A 15,014-nucleotide genomic window follows, 5' to 3' on the forward strand; every position below is an offset into this window, starting at 1 on the left:
AAGATGTGCTGAGGAATGAAAAAAAAGATAACCATGACATGTCAAAGGCAACCTTTGTGTATTCGGAAATGATATTTGAAGTGAAATATAATGTTTAGTGTAGAGAGAGAGAGAGAGAGAGAGAGAGAGAGAGAGTTTAAACAGCATATAGTTTATTTCTAAATAAAAATATAGAACCTTCCTGGGAGGTGGCGATTGAGCTAAACAATTCGAGACAAGAAAGGGTAGGGACTTCATATAGGATAGTGTCCCTACCCACAGCACTGAACTCAATCAGTCGAGAAAGGCAGAATATGTAAATAAAGACTGGTATGAAAGTCAGTAGTGGAGGTCCGGTGTGAATGATTTGCACTCATGTACGTCTAGCTTGAAGTTGTCATAAGCTGGGAATAAGTAACTAGCCTGCTGACAATGGGCAACTAGCATGTTCCAGGCATCATTCTCCAAGTGAGTGTGTGTAGCAGTATGGAAGATAAATTACAAGAGGACTGAAGATAAAGTAGGAAGCGAACTAAGTGCTTCAGAAGAGACCAAACCAATCCTAACCAGCATACAGCATACAGGTGTGGACAAGAAGAAAACAGAAGCAGAGCAGAGATGGAATTCCAGGTAGTGCGTCTGCCTGGTTTATCTTAATGAAAATAAAAAGAACTTATAATATGGTCAGGATAGGTGAGGCTCAGTGATGGAGACTTGTGATGTCATCAGTTGCTAGGTGGCATTAGACCTGGCTCTGAAAGGTAAGTTCGGCCACAAGTTGAATTTTGGCATGAATTAAACAGAAATCCTATCAGAAGCCTACAACTGATGTCAGAGTGTAGGAAATATAAAGTCAAAAAATAAAGTATTAATAGCTGAAAGCATCAACAAAATGGATGGAGAAAACATCTTGGACCCAGTTTGGGCAAGGCCTTAAACAGGAAGACAAATGGGGAAAGTTCACTAGAAGGCTAAGCGAGAAACCATATTGAACACTGAAGGATCATGGTGGCTTTCTTTTCATATATTAGTATTCATGGGAGCCAACTTTCAGGTAGATGAAACAGAAGGTGAGGTAACAAAGGAAAGGTAAAAAGTGAAGCACATTTGGGAGATTCAAACACCAAGTGTATAAAGCTTTACACAACCACATCACATTCTCAAAAGAATTACATAATGCCAGCCAAGAGCTGAACTACATACAGAATTGCCCCCATTTCTTCATAGAGTAAATCTGTATGTCGGTTAGGTTAGAAAGAAAGCTCAGTTGATAAGGTGCTCACCTCCTCAACATCATAGAAAATCTCAGCTCCATCTACAGAACAGAACAGCTGAGAAAGGCAGAAAGGGGTGAGGAGTATCACATCCTTTTAATGTCAGAGCTGGAGTTGCAGGGATTGGATATATCTGGGGACAGACAGACCCTGAGGCTAGCCTAACCCACTTAGTAAACTCCAGGCAAGCAAGAAACCCTCTGCTCAAGGGAACATTGGAATAGCAGTAAGGGAAGAAGGAAACAGCGCGCTCGCTCTCGCTCTCTCGCTCTCTCGCTCTCTCGCTCTCTCGCTCTCTCGCTCTCTCTCCTGCCCCCTTCTCCTGCCCCCCCTTTCACAGAGAGAGAGAGAGAGAGAGAGAGAGAGAGAGAGAGAGAGAGAGAGAGAGAGAGAGAAGAAAAATTATCAATTCATACTGGACACTTGTGGCTCTAACTAGACAGAGGATCCAGAAAATCACCAGGAGACTATTTTTCCTGATGATTTTCCATCTTTTAGGGAAAAATGATGGAAAGAGAAACATGAGGAGAGCTAGTCTCCAACTATGACTAATTCCCCACACCCCATTGCACCTATCACCTTGGGACTAGAAATCTCAGAATTGAGCTCCTTCTGTATCCTGTTGCCCATCCATAAAGGAACAAACAGGTACATCCTCTTTCTCAGGTGATGGTTTTGGTTTTTTGCCTTTTAAAGAACTTTTTAATATCATTCATAACCAATTTCTTGGAAGATCTGTCAGCCATATTTTGAGGCATGTTGTCAAGATTTGACGTGTCAGCCTTAGGATTACAGGGTACTTTTGATTTGCTACATTCAACGGTCTTCCTAGTCAGCTAGAAGAGGAATGATTCATTGGTGGGGGGAATTATGTGATCGGCAACTCTTATGAAGGCCTGTATTCTAGGTTTTCAGTGGTCACACATGATCATAGCCCTACGGAATAAAATATGACACTTCACACCCAAGAAGGCTGATGATAAATATGGCACCTCTCTTAAAATGTGTCAGCCTTCTCCTCCAGGACCTGACCATTCCCAGACATAGAACAACCTTGTAGAAACAGGCTAAGTGGGTTGTTCAGATTTGTGTTTTTGGTTCATTTTCCTGCAGTTTTATTCCACTGCTGGAGAGATGTGGCTTGAGGGTATTAGATAAATGCTAAGTAATAATCAGGCTGGAGAAAGAGAAATGGATTTCCCAGCATAGTGGGTATAAAGGAAACAGGCTTAATTATTGATTCCCACTCCTGCCTTGTTCACACCTCGGCTCACATTCAAATAACTTGAGGGAGAAAACAGTTCAGCATCTAGTAAAGCAGAAACTATTCTGGGGCTGTTTGCATGTCAATTCCACTTCTCCTGTAATTTGGAAACATATTTCTATGCCATCGTTGTAGATCAATAAAGAAAACACGGGAGACGAATCTAGCAAAGTATAGTCTAGCTGCTAAGATTGAAGGTCACCAGACAGAAAGAAGCAGGAGAGGAGGAAGCATGGGGTCTGGCTTGTGGGAAGGCCTAAGGCTACTTTTCTATAGGAACTTAGCTGGTTTCAGTTTAGAAATTGTCATTAACGACCAGTTTAAAAAAAAAAAAAAAACAACTCAAGGAAATCTTTGGAGTAGTAGCATGGAGCCTACTTTGGCTTTTTGTAACAGTGAGTTTTGAGTTAAGATTGTTCTAGCTCTTTGCTAATGCACCGCATTAAAAATTAAAGACTTTCCAATTTCTAAGACTAGTTTCTAAGAAATTACCTCAGTCTCATGGTACGTACAGGTCAAATCCGTTGAGTAGGTTTGGATGTTATGAAGTATCTGATAAGCATATTACCTTGTCTACTTTCAACATGAGCTTGCTCAGGGGATACAAAAGTTAAAAAACAGAAAACAAGAACCAAAATCAGACAAAAGAAAGAAAAAAAAACAAGTCAGAGTCATAAGAATAATAAAGACTTGTTTGTAATTGTTCTACAATCCTGACTTTCAAGTAGTTTCTACTGACACCTAGTAAAACAGAGAATTGAGTCAATTATATATTCAATCTAGATGTTAGCAGGGTCGTCCTGCCCTTTGAGACTTACATAAATTAATTTCAACTGACACTCTTACCTCTTAGTACAAAACTCAATATCCTTGGAAGAGTGTTCACACCTCCTGCCTGTTATTTGTATTTTTAATGATCTATCCCCATTAAACATAATCTCCTCTCCAGTGGCGTTTCCTGTCTTCTTACCTGGTGATACATCAGGCACCATCACATCCCCTCATCCTTTTGTCTCTAAAACCTGTTCTCGCAAGGCAGTATGTGTAACTGATGGTTGAGACATCACAATAGATACATATAGCTTTAAAATTAAAGTAACTGTATTGCATGTGTGTTCCTCCGACCACTCTGACCATGGAAAATTCTTATTGTCAATGAGTTCTGAGAATGTTCCCTATGGAGCTCCATTTGAGCAAGCTCCTTCTCATCTTTTTGTTTTCTAAAATAAATGTTCCCCTTCTCTCCTCATATCCTGGTTTGAAAATGCAAAAGCTAATTAATGCATTTTGCTAAGATAAGGATGATCCCCTTAGGAAAGAATTGTGGCACTCCCCTAGACGATGAAAGGGCCTTTGTCTGGGGTGATGTTTACAGTCATTTTCCTGTTACAAATAGAAAAGTCCAGCCAGAAGCCCGAGAATAGATCACTCTTTAGATTAAGGTATAGTCTGAATTACCATCTGGTACTCTAACTAGCTGTACATATCATGCCATGCTCAGCCTTACACAGCCAACAGTGCCAACTTGACTGACAAAAGGATTCTTTATCTGATAGGAATGACTGTTGCATGCAAATCACTAAATATATGATCCTGTCTCCAAAGATAACCAGATAAAAATTATTTATGTAAGCAAAAACAGTAGGTGATTGTTTTACTACAGAAAAATAATGTTTAATTGCACCTTGTTCTCTAAAGTTATGGCCATAGGAGGTAAAGAACCCTTGAGTGGTGGTTGTGGTGGTGGTGTGCTGGTGTGGGAGGGGGGCTGTTCCAGTTCCTGCTCCAGCCACATTCCCTCATGAAATGAAAAACTGCTAGCTAATAAAGCATAAACTGTCTGTATGAAGGGTTAAGAGCAGGTCTAAATCTTACCTTCATTGGGAATTCTCTTATGGTAGGGGTACAATTGTCCCTAAGTGCACATTTAGAGAACATCAAGAACTAGAAGCGAGGTGTATATAAGTTTACAGGCAGTGCAATAGCTTGTACACACAAGTTCAGTAAGTGAAGGGTCATGTCTTGTCCTCCTTCCCCTGACCTTTTAACTCACATGAGCATTTCTGCTTTGGACCGACAATCATTGGACAATTCTGCCTCCGGGAATATCTATTTTTTTTTCTTGATTTGAAGCTACTTTATAAACCTAAGGACAGCTGCGTTGTTTTCTCTTTCAGAGTTCATACAAAGCTATTTTTGTAATCTCTAATTTTCCTGCGTTGTTATGTTTCCCTTGCTCTTGAGAATTAGGGATGAAAAATAAACGTTTAAAGCCCCAAATATTCTCTAATAAGTAGAAAATCGTGGGGGAGCATCTCTACCTATGTCCATAACGGATATCTATTTTTTGCTGCATACAAGAAACACATATCAACATCAAATATAGGCATTTACCTTAGGGTAAATGGTTGGATATAGATATTCCAAGCAAATGGAACTAAGAAGCAAACTCATATAGCAATTTTTATATGTAATAAAATAGGTTTCAAAGCACAATTGATCTAAGGAGATGGGAAAGGACAGTACATACTTGTGAAAGAGAAAAAAATCCATCAAAATGACATTCCAATTCTTAACATCTATGTCCCTAAATACAAGGGCACCCGAGCTTGTAAGACACATATTGACCCTCACACACTGAGAGTAGGAGAGAGTCTCAACAATGCACAGGTTCCACTCTCACCAATGGACAGGTCATACTGACCCTCACACACTGATTGATAGTAGGAAACTCCCACTATTAACCAGAGACACACATACAGACTCCCATACACTGATAGTGGGAGATACTCTCACCAATGTACAGGTCATCTAGGCAAAAACGAAACAAAAAAATAAGGGAGCTAACTGATGTTATAAATCGAATTAACCTAACAAATATTTAAAGAACTTTCCACCCAACTACAAAAGTATACACCTTTTAAACACCTCAAGGATCATTCACCCAAATTTACCACAAATGTATACACAAAACATTCTCAATAAATACAAGAAAATTAAAATAGTTCCCTGCATCCTATCAGACCACTATGGATTAAATTTGGACATCCAGAAGAGAAACAACAGAAAGCTTACAAACTCATGGAAACCAACTCTCCACTGAATAAAAACTAGGTCAAGGCAGAAATAAAGAAAGAAATTAAAGACTTTTTAGAATTCAATGAGAATGAATATAAAACATACCTAAACTTATAGGGCACAATGTAAGCCTTGCTAAGAGAGAAGTTCATAGCACTAAGTGCCTACATTAAAAATAAATAATTAGAGAAATCTCATACTAGCAACTTATCAACACACCTGAAAGCTGGAGAACAAAAACAAGAAAGCACACCCAAGAGAAGTAGAGGGCAAAATATTATCAAATTAAGAACTGAAATAAATAAAATAAAAACAAAGAGAACAATACAAAGAATCAATGAAACAAAAGAAATGCTCTTTGAGAAAATCAACAAGATAGGCAAACTATTCTTAAAACTAACTAAAAGACTGAGAGGGTATCCAAATTAATAAAATCAGAAGCAAAAAGGTGAAGATGACAAAAGACACTCAAGAAATCCAGAAAATCATAAAGACGTACTTTAAAAACCTGTACTCTATCAAACTGTAAAATAAGCCTATAAACCCCAGTGAAATATACGCAGTCATTAAAAAGCTGAGAGTCAGATGGCTTTAGCAAAGAATTCTACAAGACATTCAAAGAAGAGATAATGCCAATACTTCTCAAATTATTCCATAAAATAAAAACAGAAGGAACATTTCCTGATTCATTTTATGAGACCAGAGTTACTCTGATACACAAACCATATAACGACTCAACAAAGAAAGAAAATTACATACCAATTTCACCTATGAACATAGATGCAAAATGTTCAATAAAATACTTGGAAACCAAATCAAAAGACACATCAAAAGACCATCCATAATGATCAAGTAGGTTCAACCCAGAGGTACAGGGATGGTTTAACATGAGACAATTGGTAAATGTAATCTACCATATAAACAAACTGAAAAAAAAATTAAAAAGAAATATGATCATCTCATTAAATGTTCCCCTCAAAAAAGCCTCTGGCACACTGGAACACCCATTTATGATAAAAATATACAGCCAACATCAATTTAAGTGGAGAGAAATTCAAAACAAGTACACTGAAATCAAGAATAAGACAAGGTTGTCCACTCTCTCCATATCTGTTCAAAACAGTACTTGAAGTTCAAGCTAGAGCAACAAGACAACTGAAGGATATTAAGGGGAAACAAATTGGAAAGGAAGAAGTCATGGCATCCTTATTTCAGATGACATAATATGATGCATAAAATTCTACCAGGAAACTTCACAGCAGATAAACATTTTAGGTGAAGTGGCTGCATACAAGATTAACTAAGAAAAAAATTCAGTAACCCTCTTACGTATGAATGCCAAATAAATGAGAAAGAAATCAGTAAAACAACACCCTTCTCAACAGTCTCAAATAATATAAAATATCTTGGATTAACTCTAACAAAGCAAGTGAAAGACCTGTATGATAAAAGTGTGATGTCTTTTAAAAAAGAAGTTGAAGAAGATATCAAAAATGGAAAGATCTTTTATGCTCATAGGAAAATAGAATTAACATAGCAAAAATGACTATCCAATGAAAAGCAATCTACAGATTCAACTCAATTCCCATCAAAATCCCATCACAATTGACCTTGAAAAGACAATGTTCAACTTTATATGGAAAAACAAAAAACCCAGGATAGCTAGACAGCTAAAATAAAAGAACTTCCGGAGTTCATCCCTTATTTCAAGATGTACTAAAGAACTATAGTAATTAAAAACTGTATGGTACTAGCATAAAAACAGACACATTGTTCAATGGAATCAAATTGAAGATTCTGACTCAACTTATATATGTTAGGACACTCAATTTTTGATAAAGAAGCCGGAAAGACACACTGGAAAAAAGACATCTTCAACAAATATGCTGGTCAAACTGGATGTCTACATGTAAAAGAATGCAAATAAATCCATATCACCCTGCACATAACTCAGGTACAAGTGGATCAAAGACCTCAACATAAAATCTGACACACTAAAAGTGATAGAAGACAAGGTGGAAAATAGCCTTGAATACATTGGTATGGGAGACAACTTCCTAAACCAAACACAGGTAGCACAAACACAAAAATTTGCAATTAATAAACAGGACCTCATGAAACTAAATCTTCTGTAAGGCAATGGACACCATCAATAAAATAAGGCTACAGCCTGTAGAATGGGAAAAGATCTTCACCAACCCTATATCCAACAGAGGACTGATATCCAAAATAGATAACAAACTCAAGAAACGAGATATCAAAAAAATCAAATAATCCAATTTAAAATGGGGGTACAGAGCTAGACAGAGAATTCTCAATAGAGGAATCTTGAATAGCTGTCAAACACTTGAAATGTTCAACATCCTTAGCCATCAGTGAAATGCAAATCAAAACTACTTTGAGATTCAATCTTACACCTGTCAGAATGATGAGATCAAAGACACAAGTGACAGCTCATGCAGATCAGGATGTGGAGCAAAGGGAACACTCTTCCATTGGTTGAGGGAGTACAAACTTGTACAGCCACTATGGAAATCATTACAGCAGTTCCCCAGAAAACTGGGAATCAATCTATCTCAAGACCCAACTATACTGCTCTTGGGCTTATACACAAAGGACGCTCCATACTACCACAAGGATACTTGCTCAACTACGTTCTTAGAAGCTTTATTCACAATAGTTAGAAATTATAAACAACCTAGATGTACCTCAACTGAAGAATGGATAAAGAAAATGTGGTACATTTATACAATGGAGTATTACTCAGCTATTTTTTTTTTAATGACATTGTGGAATTTGCAGGCAAATGAATAGAAAACTAAAAAAAAAAAAAGTAATCCTGAGTGAGGTAACCCAGATCCAGAAAGATAAATATAGTATGTATTCATTTATAAGTTAATATTAGGTGTTGGGTAAATGATAATCAAACCATAATTCATAGACATAGAGAGGTTAGGTAAAGAAAGCTATAGGGAAGACGGATGGCTCTCTCCGGGAAGGGGCAGTAGAATAGATCCTGCAGGTGACTGGGGGCAAGAGGTGATAAGAGCAGGAGTGATCTGGTGGGAAGAGAGTTTGTGGGAAGACATGGAATTGGGGGTCAGTTGGGGGATGATGTGGATACATAGCACAGTGGGAATTTCTTGGAATCTGTGAGGCTGACCTTAGTGAGGATTCCTAAGTGGAGAATACAGAATCTGAAATGGCGTTCTTGGTAAGGGTTCCAGTGGTGCATCTGGGTCTGGGTTACATTCATTGGTTGGTTAGACAAGAAGATCCCATGGAGATCCATAAACCACCCAGACTGATGCTGTCTTTCCACAATTGTTCCTCAAAGCCATCACAATTGGCTTCCCAACTCTTCTCATAATTTTCCAACCACCAAGGATAGAAATTATTTCTACCTAGTCATGTGAAGACACTTCAAAGTTATCCCTTTACCAGCTCTATGTAGAGGACTATTTTCCTCTCCTCTCTTTCCTCTATTTACCCCTTCTTTATTTGTTTTCTGATTATAAAAGAACAGGATTAAACATCAAAGAAGACAGACATAAATCTGTGTTTCGTGGAGTTGCCTCTAGCGTTTCGCCTTTAACCATATTACCTGTTGATTTCCAGTAGACACCCTTTCATCACTCAAAGGGCCTAACCTTCTGTACCTAGCTTCCCATATGGGTCTGTGCTCCTTAACGACAGAGAAAGAGAGAAGGATCAAAGAGAAAAATCAGAAAGTGAATTGATCATTGTCAAATATTACCAGCATCTTTTCTGATTATTGGTGCATTATTTTATATGAAATTTTGCACTGAAGTATATTATAATCACAACAATAAGCCAACTCTTTAATCTCAGGACAAATCCTACTTGGTCATGGTTAGCGATTATTCGGAGATAGTTCTGAATTTGATTTGGTAACAGTGTAAGTGTTTCACATTAATATCCTTCAGAAAATGCTTATATGGATATTTTCCATATATAGATACTGAAAGATGTTGCTTACATCTTTTTCTGTGGTGGAGGTTTTAAAAACAATGAAGTAAATATAAGTGTACTTTTTATTTTTTAAAAAATGTGGGTTGTATGAGAACTATGTGCTCTGCAAAATTCTAACAGGAAAATCATTTGATCCTGAATCTGTTATTAAAGGGTTTTTTTAAAAGATCATTTATTTTCTATTTTTGGTCAAAGCCAATTTTCAATCTTGTTTTTTTAGGTAAATGTTGGGCATTGATTTTCTTCCCTAGGAAATCGTTTATTTAATATAGCTTTAGAAAATATCTATTGTGTAGTGTGAGTCATGTCTTCTTGACTCAAAAATTTATCTGCTCTTATGTTCTACATCAAAAACTGTGTTTATTTCCTCTCTTTTATCTTGGCTGGGCTCGCCTTTTGCCTTTCTTTCATTGATATTGCGGCATTGTGTATAAAGAAAAGCTCTTAGATTTACTGAAAAGTTACATTCTTTCCTTTTTGAATCCATTAAAAATCTCTCTGTCCTTATTATACGTTCTCTTCTGTTTCCTTAGGTATGTTCTGTGGTTCCTTTTCAAGTCACTCAGTTGACTGCTATATTCCTTTATTTTATTATTATTTTAATAATGAAAGCATTTAAGATTATTGCCTCTGAGAATAACTTCAGCTACTTTGCAGTATAATAACGCATTTTTATTTCTATTATTTTCTAAATAGCCTATCATTGTAATTTTGATTTCTTCTTGTTTGTCCTAATAGGATTTTAAAGAATGTTTTAAATTACCAAATTGCTAGGTCTTATTTCTGTTTGATTTGTTAAACTTTGGTTATTAATTTACATGCATTATATGGCAACCAGACTTTTTCATACTCAATTTCTGATGTGTATTTTATTTATGAGCTATAAGGTAATAAATCTTTATAATTATTTACTGAAATTTGAGAATGAGCTCTATTTCTTCTGTATTACATGGTATATTGTTGTGTACTATGCAACATACATAATATGCAAGATAATATTTTTACAATTTACAATGTGTTACAATGTCGAAATTTAAAATTACCTGCTTTCAAGATATATTTTAAAGTTTTACTTTAACAACGGTGTTTCAGACATTTTATAATTTACCAAGTGATACTGAATACCTTCTCTGTGCCAAGCTCATATCTAGGTGCTTGGGACACAGCTGTAAAGATGTGTGGAAGATGCCTTAGAACAAGAGCTAAAAACACAGGCATAGAAACCTAAAAAGTCCCTCAAGCTGAAGCCAGGGCTCCATATACTGGCTATAGACAAGCATATCACGGAAATGACCACCTTTTGAAGAATAAAGTGGAAGTGACTTCCTAAATATTCTGTCTTCTATACACATTGTTTCAGAATTATCTGATATTTTTATTTGAGGTTTCTCACTTCTTTTTTGAGATGGTGTCTTTGGACTCTTGATCCTCTTACCTCTGCCCCTCAGATTGTGAGATTATAGGATCAAGTCACCATCTGTTTCAGTTAGGGTTTCTATTGCTATGAAGAAAAACAAAACCAAACCCACAACCAACAAAAAGTAACTAGGGGGAAGAAAGGGTTTAATTCACTTAAACTTTAACAACATAGTCCTTCATCAAAGAAAGTCTGAGCAAGAATTCATTGACATAGGGCAGGGATCTGGAGGCAGAAGCTGATGCAGAGGCTTTGGAGGAGTGTTGCTTACTGGGTTGTTGGGGAGACTTGCTCAGCCTGCTCTCCTATACCATCTTTTACTGTCTAGGTCCAGCACCACCCAAAATAGGCTGGGCTGTCCCACATCAAACACCAACCAAGAAAATTCACCTGAAACGTGTCCACTGGCCAATTATGTAGTGTCATTTTCTCAACTGAGCCTCACACTTCCCAAATGACTATCTTGTGTCAAGTTGACATAAAACTAGTGAGCACATCATGCTTTCCTGGCTTTTACTTTGTTTTAGTTTTTACTGTTCTCTGTTTGGATGTGTTCTTGAAAAATCACAGTGAAAAAAAAAATTGGACTCATTAGTCAACAACACAGTTTTTTCAGGGGGTCAGAGGCTTCCTGAGAATGGAACCAAGGGTGTTGGGCAACCTAGGTGACAAACCTTTGAAAGTGGATTCTATTCTGCCTAAACTATACTTTTCACTTTACTCTAGAAGTTTTAGTTCAGATGTCTGGTGTTCCCCCATTTTGTTTTCTGTGTGCTTTACAAAAATATAATACAAAATGCAAGAGCTCTCTCTATATTGCATTTGAACACACACACACGCACACACACACACACACACATATATACATATACATATACATATACATATACATATACATATACATATACATGCAACAGAGAGATACAAGAAGTAGGAGAAGAACTAGAAGAAAAGAGGAAGGAGAAGAAAAGAAGGAGGAGGAGGAGGAGGAGGGGAAAGAAGAAGAAGAAGAAGAAGAAGAAGAAGAAGAAGAAGAAGAAGAAGAAGAAGAAGAAGAAGAAGAAGAAGAAGGAGAAGAAGACAGTCACTCAGACAGGGACAGAGGGTAAGGAGGGTTGGACAGATTCTCTAGATTTCATCCCTTATTCTGGCAGTGACTGCATCATCCAGTTCCAGGAATGCTTCTGGAAGACTTCAGTAGTGCATATACTTGTGTGCTAGTGCTTCCTCCTCCCTACTCCTTAGGGTCCCCTCTGTCAGACAGAGACATCCGTGTGCTCCTCGAAGAAGGACAAGCTATTAATATTGAGAAATGTGCTCAGTGCTGTACTGCCCTCCATCCTGCTTCCTCCACTGAACAGCCAGAACTGAGAGATATAACATCCAGCTCTCAAGTCTAGACATCCAGACAGCAGAACCCCAAAACCTCTTCCAAAGAACCATAGGTATAGTTTCTTTAAATATTTCTTTGGCGTATTTGAGAATCCCACACAATATACTTTGATCATATTCAACCCTAACTACTCCAAGACTCATCCCAACTTTATGTTCTGTTTCGGTTTTTTCTTTTGTTTTAGTTAATTCCTTGACTCCAATTGTGCTGCTTATATACTCCTGGATGTGGGACCATCCTTTGGAAAATGGGTGATCTATGAGAAGCCACATACTTAAAGAAAACTGACTCTTTCTCTACTGGAAGCCATCCAGAGTCCTCAAGGCAGGGTAGAGGCTCTTGAAGCATTTCAGACTCCATGCTGAAATATTGGCTGCATGATCTCTCGCAGGTGAACACAGGTGCTGTGAGTTCATGAATGCAGTAGTCTTACCCTGTTCAGACATTGTTTTCTTCCAGTTCTTCGATTTTGGGCTTTCTTCTCCATCTTCTAAAATGGCCCCTGAGCCTTAAGAGGGTGATATAAGTGTCCCATTTGTGGCGGAGAATTCCACTGACACTTATAACCTGTATTTTGACCCGTTGTGATTTTCTGCATTAATCATCATCTGCTGCCCAATGGAAAAGCTCTGAGGTGGTCTGAGGGATGCAGTAGTCTATGTGTAGAGAAGCATCCATTTAGAGGGTAGCCTGATCCTATGTCATTCAGCAGAGTAATATTAAGTACATTTAACCCTGGGGTCTGTGACCTCCCCAACTCTGGATACTTAGCCCAAGTTTCTGTACTCAGCATGCTTTTCCTTGTGAAGGCTTTAAATCTAACCAGATAGCAGTAGATTACCACTATTGCATCGAAGGGAATAGTTTGCTATGCTGGTTGTCATTGCAGTTCACAGTGATCATATCTGGATAAGACTGTTAATGACATTTTCCCCCTCCAGTAGCCTGCATAGTAACTTGCAGCACTATGAGATTTAGCCAGTGTGGAGGAAGTTAATTTCTTCATGGAGACATGATTTCTTCATGTCCTGTGACCAATGTGTGTGATGTCTTCAGCAATGGTATCACAACATCGAGTTCTGGCAGGCAACCTAATAGTGGACAGCTCTACACTTTATTACTTTGTGACTTTCCCTTTTGCCCGTGGGGCCTCAGATTAGGGTTGCTTGGAAGTGCTTTCCCAGTATGCAAGCCTTCTCTCTGATGCTGCTACCTCAGAAACTGAGACTCAGATTTCTTCCTTCCTTTCTTTTTTTTTTTTTGTTTTATTTTTTTGTTTTTCAAGACAGGGTTTCTCTGTATAGCCCTGGCTGTCCTGGAACTCACTCTGTAGACCAGGCTGGCCTCTGCCTCCCAAGTGCTGGGATTAAAGGCATGCGTCACCACTGCCCGGCGATTTCTTCCTTTCTTAACACCGTGTGTTTCCCATTGCTTTTAAATCTTGGTGTTTTTAAAAATCATCATTCTCAAATCTTTGTCTAACTTAATATTTAATTTAATATTTAGGCTTCTGAAAACACATTCCTACATCCAGGTTCCAGGACTGTTCTTTTGTGGGTTTTATTGATGTTTATTCAATACTTAGTATGTGTCTCTTTAAAATAGGAACCCAACTTTCAGCTAGACAGTTCATTAAGATTTGTAGATCTTTTCTTTACCAATAGAATAATTTCTAATTTCATGGGATTATTTTTTCCAGTTTTCTTACCATATCATCTCTTTAGGTCATCTGCTTTCCCATCTTTTTCTATGGATTATACACCCACGCATGCTTCCTGATTGTTTTAATATTAATATCATTCAGTCCTTTGTTTTTACAGTCTCTCTGAAACAATGTAGAATTGCTCTTCCCAAAGTCTCTGGTGCTTTCCTGACAACAGCTATCTTCCTCTCAATGCTCAGAATTAAATCAAAACAATAATTTCCTCTTTGTGACTCTCTTTTTTCTTTTTAATAATTTTAAATATATTTGTTTTATTTTGTGTATATGAATGTGTTGCCTGCATACATGTGTGTGCACCATGTATATGACTCTTGGATCCCCTGGACCTGAGTAATAGATGGCTATCAGTCACTATATTAGTACAGTAAATCAAATCCAAGTCCTCTTTAAAAGTATTAAGTAACCCCTCAGCCAACTCTACAGCCCTCTCTTTTCCTTTAAAATACAAAATAAGAGTGGTCCGTAGCTTGCCTTAACAAGGTGCTTCATTTTTAGAAGTGCTTGCTCAGTAATGAAAGTATACAGGTCAGTCAATATCAGTGTCACCTCCTTGAAAAGTTTGTATTCTCTAAGGTACATCTCTATGCTCACTTGGTGATGTGGCCATGTCCTCCATCATCAAACTTTTGCTCATTTCTGCTACTGGGGTCATACATGTGCCTTCAGACTCCAGCCTGTTGCTGATATTGAGGATGACAAGTATACTGTACACTAGCAGATGGCCCTATTCTCTTGATACCATTTTATTACTTTTTTTTTTACAATAGGTGTATTTTCTCTACTACTGTACCGTATCCATGCTCAAAACTTATGAAGCTTCAGTAATTGCACTAAAATACTTAATATTATATATATATATATATATATATATATATATATATATATATATATAT

Source organism: Grammomys surdaster, unplaced genomic scaffold (genome assembly GCF_004785775.1).
Source record: "Grammomys surdaster isolate TR1022 unplaced genomic scaffold, NIH_TR_1.0 266, whole genome shotgun sequence".
NCBI lineage: Eukaryota > Metazoa > Chordata > Mammalia > Rodentia > Muridae > Grammomys > Grammomys surdaster.